At 41.3% G+C, this 5,847-nt stretch overlaps 1 pseudogene; it reads right to left on the reverse strand.

The window, feature by feature from the left end:
• Nucleotides 1-4,505: 4,505 nt before the first annotated feature.
• LOC122679084 lies at nucleotides 4,506-5,583 on the reverse strand (annotated as a pseudogene).
• Between the last annotated feature and the right edge of the window lie 264 nt (nucleotides 5,584-5,847).

Below are 5,847 nucleotides of genomic sequence, written 5' to 3' on the forward strand. Positions count from 1 at the left end.
GACAGAATCATAGGCTGGGTGTTCCTGTTATTTGCACCAATGATGAAAGTGATTTTATTGAAGAAAAGGTTTCCTTTGACTACATATGTGCTCTTTGTTATTGTTATTGCTCAGTCGCTAAGTTGTGTCTGACTCTTTGTGACCCCATGGATTGCAGCACACCAGGCTTCTCTGTCCTCCACTATCTCCTGGAGCTTGGTCAAACTCATATCCATTGAGTCAGCAGTGCTATCCAACCATCTCATTCTCTGTCACCCCCTTCTTCTCCTGCCCTCGATCTTTCCCAGCAACAGAGTCTTTTCCAATGAGTTGGCTCTTTGCATCAGGTGGCCAAAGTATTGGAAGGCCACAGTCCTAATGAATATTCAAGGTTGATTTCCTTTAGGATTGACTGGTTTGATCTTCTTGCTCTCCAAAGGACTCTCAAAAATCTCCAGCACTACAATTTGAAAGCATCAGTTCTTTGGTGCTCAGTCTTCTTTATGGTCCAACTCTGTCATCTATACATGACTACTGGAAAACCATAGTTTTGACTATATGGACCTTTGTTAGCAAAGTGTTGGCTCTTCTTTTATGACTAATCAATTCTCTAGTTAATTTAATTTGAAGGCCTATAAGATAAATTTATCAAAGCCCAAGCATGGAAATATATGTCAATTAAGATGGAACTCATTGAATTCACATGATGAATTTCTTTACAGTCCAAAATGATCATTTGAGATGCTTTAGAATCTCCAATCAGAGCTACATAAACAACATTCAGTTAGAAATCGATGAGCAAATTGACTAAACGTCTTGGCAAACTGGGGACTGGATGTTGTGCTATCTTAGGAGGGTCCACAGTCCCAGCACACCCCATAGAAACTCCCAAACCACCAATTCAGCAATAGCTACAAAATCAGATCACATAAGGGTCAGTGAGAGAGGGATCAATAGGATTGGTGTAACAGGGAGCTGAGAGGTTACATTTTAAGTATATTTTTAGAATAAAATGTTTTCATTTAAAAGTCAGCAAGCTGTTCCTAGGGCAACGAAACATTTGCTAATATTGGCAAAGGCCACCGTTCTCCAGAACCCTGGCTTTCAATGTTTGTGGAAAGTGGTGGGAATATTTTCTCAGGAGCTGAAGCATCTCCAGTGAGAGAACCAAGCTCTCATTCCTCCTGCTGGCAGGTCCAACCTGGTGAGAAGGAATCCTCTGATTCATCCAGCCGAACCGAAATCACTGGGCACCTGAGTGGCCCTTTACCTTAAAGGGAAACACACCATGAATTTTTTCTTCTCCATTTTGCTCCTGGGGTGTGGTGTGCGGCTGCCTCAGGAGCCCCTGATGGGTGTCCGGGAGGGGACGGCTCTGTCTGTGTGTTGTGGGGGTGTTTGTGAAAAAGAGAAAGAGCTGAATCCTAACAGAACAGTGTTATGATAAATCCAGGTCAGTTTTGCCCTGACAGCATTTAGAACTGTGAGGGATCCCATGGGGATTGTCCAGCTTTCATTTGCCCCCGACTCGCCTCCTGAGCTGCTGGTGAAAACGTTGAGACAGGCTTTCCTGGAATCTTAGTGTCAGAGCCTACGTGGCTTCTTTAGCTTTGGGATAGGGGTGCAGGGGTGGACTTAGTTCTGGCTCCAAGGACAAGGTACAGGGCACCGGGACCAACCCTGGGCTTCAGTGGGTTTTCTGATATTTCTAATTATCTAAGTTTGTTTGTTGCTTTGTTTTTTTATTGGAGGATAGTTGATATACAATATCATGTTAGTTTCAGATATACAGCAAAGTGATTCATGTTTTGTGTGTGTGTAATACATAGGCTTCCAGGTGGTGCCATGGTGAAGAATTCGCCTGCCAATGCAGGAGACACGGGTTTGATCCCTGGGTCGGGAAGATTCCCTGGAGAAGGAATGGCAATATTCTTACCTGGAAAATTTCATGGAGAGGGGAGCCTGCTGGTCTACAGTCCATGGGGCTGCAAGAGTTGGATACGACTCAGCAAATGAGCACACGCATACACACACACACACACACACACACACACACATGTTCCTCAGATTCTCTTCTCTTATAGGTTGTTACAAAATATTGAGTGGAATTCCCTGTACTATATGGTAGACCCTTGTTGGTTACCTATTTTATATATAGTAGTGTGAATATGTGTAATATTTTTATAATGTTTCAGACTGGCTCTGGGAAAGAAGACATGAATCAGAACATGTAATTGAAACACACCCCCATTATTCACCCCAAGCTGGTGAGGAGCCCATATATGTGATGCACATGAACCCAAGTGTAGTAGCTCCAAGGAATTTAAGTTGCTTAAAGTAATTGACCTAAGATGGAATTAACATGAAAATCAAGCCGATGAAAGGATGCTTCCTAGACATTTGTTCAGAGACCTCTTCAGTCAAGCCAGTGTCCAGCCCTGAGTTAGGCAATGTCAGCCCTGAGGGTCAGTGGTTTTGCATTTGATTCATTAGTACATCCACTTCCCTCTTTGTATTGTTTTCTCTCACAAGAGCTTATATCATCTTTACGGGTGATGAGTATTAGCCCAGGTTTAATTACTATCTATTTTGTAGTATAGATGTTATTGTGAAAGAGACTGGTCTTTCTCTGTTTTCCAATACTTTTGCTAACAATGTTTTCCAGGCATACTTCTGAAGTTTCAAAACAGTTAACAGTATTTTTTAATCAGAAAATGAAGTTTGAAGAGATGTTCTGAGATGTAATGCTAGAAAAGTGATCTAAAATGTATAGTTTGTAGTTAACTCAAACTAGAAAAAACTCTCACCACTCAATCCAGCCTTATTTCTCTTTTCATAAAGAGATTTATTCTAAATAAATAGATTTATTCCAAAGTACACTTAGGTTTGTATAAAGAGTTAAGTATTTCAAATTTATTTATTGCAAAGTTGATGTATATTTGGTACACTTAACTACATGATACTTTCATGAAGGGAAAAAAAATAGATAATTATCACATCAGAATTGTCTTTTTATTAGAAAAAAATCCCATGGAATGAATTTAGGGAAAAAATTAAATGCTTTTAATTTTGTTATTTGGTTTTGATCCTTGAAGGAGAAAATATAATCTCAAGAGCTTGAAAAAAATTTGTAGCAAAGAAGGTTGTGTTTTCTGAGCAGAAATGAAACACCCTGGAAGCAAAGAAGCAGGGGTATTTCAGGGCAGCTGTACTTTACTGATGGACATTAATCCACAGTGTGCTTCATTTTTGCTTTGTTAAACACTGAGCAAAACGGTCAATTTTTCTTTGCTTGCTGCTTGGTTCTGTTTTTGCCATTAATGAATTTTAAATGCATGTTATTTTCATATTGTATACGTGAATTCAAATTAAAAAGGGGGGCATATTTTAACTTAGATAGTAAAATTGAGCAAATACAAATGAGTTTCTTCTATTTTTCTATTAGGAAGAGAAATTTTAGTTCATTTCCTTGGTGTGAAAAATGGCTTCCCTGATTGCTCAGCTGGTAAAGAATCTGCTTGTAATGCAGGAGACCAGAGTCTGATCCCTGGGTTAAGAAGATACCCTGGGGAAGGGAATAGCTACTTACTCCAGTATTCCTGCCGGGAGAATTCCATGGCCAGAGGAGCCTGGAATTGAGCAAATACAACTTTCACCTATTTTTTTATTAGGAGGAGAAATTTTAGGTAATTTCCTTAGTAGCAACATTCACTGTTAAGGACATTAACAAATTACCTGCCCAAAACATGAGTGACTTTTAGTATCTATAACAATTTCCAACATCGCAACTGCCTGAAAAGAATAGGAATCATTTTGCAGAGTGAGCAGAGTAGAAAAATATAGTCTTTTGCAGAAGCAATAAAAAATAAAAATAGCTGATAAGAGATAGCCAGATGATAACAACCTGTCAAGGTTCTGACTGAAACCCCCCCCCCCCTCAATAACAGGGCTTCCTAGGTGGCTAAGTGGTAAAGAATCCACCTGTCAATGAAGGAGATGGAGGTTTGGTCCCTGGGTCAGGAGGATCCCCTGGAGAAGGAAATGGCAACTCACTCCAGGAGTCTTGTTATAGCCACGCTTTCCGGGAAACAAACTCACTCAGAAGGACAATACAGATAGTGGAGTGCAGTTTATCACACTGGCAGGCCCAAGGCAGAGTTTCCTCTTAGCCAAGGACCCCGACCAGCATTTGTGAAAATCTTTTATACCCCATGTGTATGTGTCCAAACCCACCACCCCAATCCCTTGATGCTTACAAAGGAAGGGTAAGTACAATCACCATAACCCCATCATTCACGTGTTATGTGTTCAAACAGTTAATAATCAATAAGCCCGTGGTTACATTCCAACCGGTTAATAACCGATAAGCCTGTGCTTACATTCTGATAGATACTGTCTGGAGGCAGGGGTGATTAGTGTCTGTTTTCTCTTAGGTGATGAGTAACCTGGATATGATCTTCAAGGTTCCCCTGTCCGGACGGGGTCTTATCCTTCCATTGTCGTTCCCACAGGCACTAAGCAGAGTTCAGAGTCCACTGGAGAGGTGGCCGAGCACGATCAGCACAGACAGGCCTGAGATGGAGTCCAGGCCCTATAAATTCCTTCTTCACTCCCCCCTCTTGATGCTCTTAACTCATATCATGAGCATCATTTATAGGGATGTATTGCACCCTGGCTCTCCAACTGCCAATTAGGGAGAATGACATCAACCTTCGGGTTACAAAGCTCATAATACATTGTAAAATTCAGGGTCCACAAAGCAGAACTATCAAGGCAACTATAGCAGTGGTAAATATAGTTTTCCACCAATCGCTCTTCACCCAAGATAGGAACGAAGTCTAGAAAGGAATGTTTTCATTTGACATAGCTTTTACCTGGTTTTTCATATCATCTAAAGTAGTCGATACATTGTCAGATAAGTCAGGAATGTATATACAACCTTCAACCTTAATTATAGCACAGATCCCTCCTTGAGCAGCTGTGAGTATGTCCAAAGCCATTTTATTATGAATTGCTGCTTTTCTCATTTAGACTTGCTCTTCATTTAAGGCTTGGATGGCTTCTGTTCTATCTAGAAGGGCCTGTTTGTGAAATTAGTCAAGGCCTCTACTTTAATCTTAATATATTTGTTGTCCCTATAGAGGGTACGAAAAAGGCAGCAATATACTCATACCATTGAAACACAGATCTTGTCCACCTAGCATGAAATAAGGTAGATTTACTGGGCCTTGTTGTAGGTTAGGCTTTTGTTACACTGGCATTTATATCAAATGTAACCCCATGACCCGAGTCTATTGACTGTAGGTCTTACACCAAGAGAGCAAGGAGAGGTTATGACTGACAAGAGAGAGGAAAGTCTCTTTGTCATCCCAGAAAAGAGCAGAGTGGTTTAAAATCTGCTTGGCGGAGCGGTGACACCCACCAAGGAAGTCCATCCTTCACAGACAGAGGCATAGTCTTACATACCCAGAAGTTGTAGGTGTTCTGGAAGTCCGCGTAGGAATGTGCCCACGAGGTGAAAACGTTGTCCTGAGTTGAGACAGAAGTTAAATTCAAAATCACGTTGATGAGGCCAAGCAGCAGGAGTTGACTGTGCAGCTTCATCTTGAAGGGGCTCGTCCGGGATCTTCTCTTCCTTCTTCTTAAGGATGGTCTTAGTCTCTCGAGGATCAATGTGGTCCCTCTGTGCAGTACAGTCAGCGTTTTCTGAGTCTGCGTGGTATGCTCTCTTCACCCTCCTATGATGGATCAAGGGACAATACCTGCAACTTTAACTGCAGTAGGGGTAGTTAGAATAACATAAGGGCCCTTTCACCAAAGGGCTAGCAAATCATGTTTCCAATCTTTGACCCATACTTTGTCACCAAG

Source organism: Cervus elaphus, chromosome 21 (genome assembly GCF_910594005.1).
Source record: "Cervus elaphus chromosome 21, mCerEla1.1, whole genome shotgun sequence".
NCBI lineage: Eukaryota > Metazoa > Chordata > Mammalia > Artiodactyla > Cervidae > Cervus > Cervus elaphus.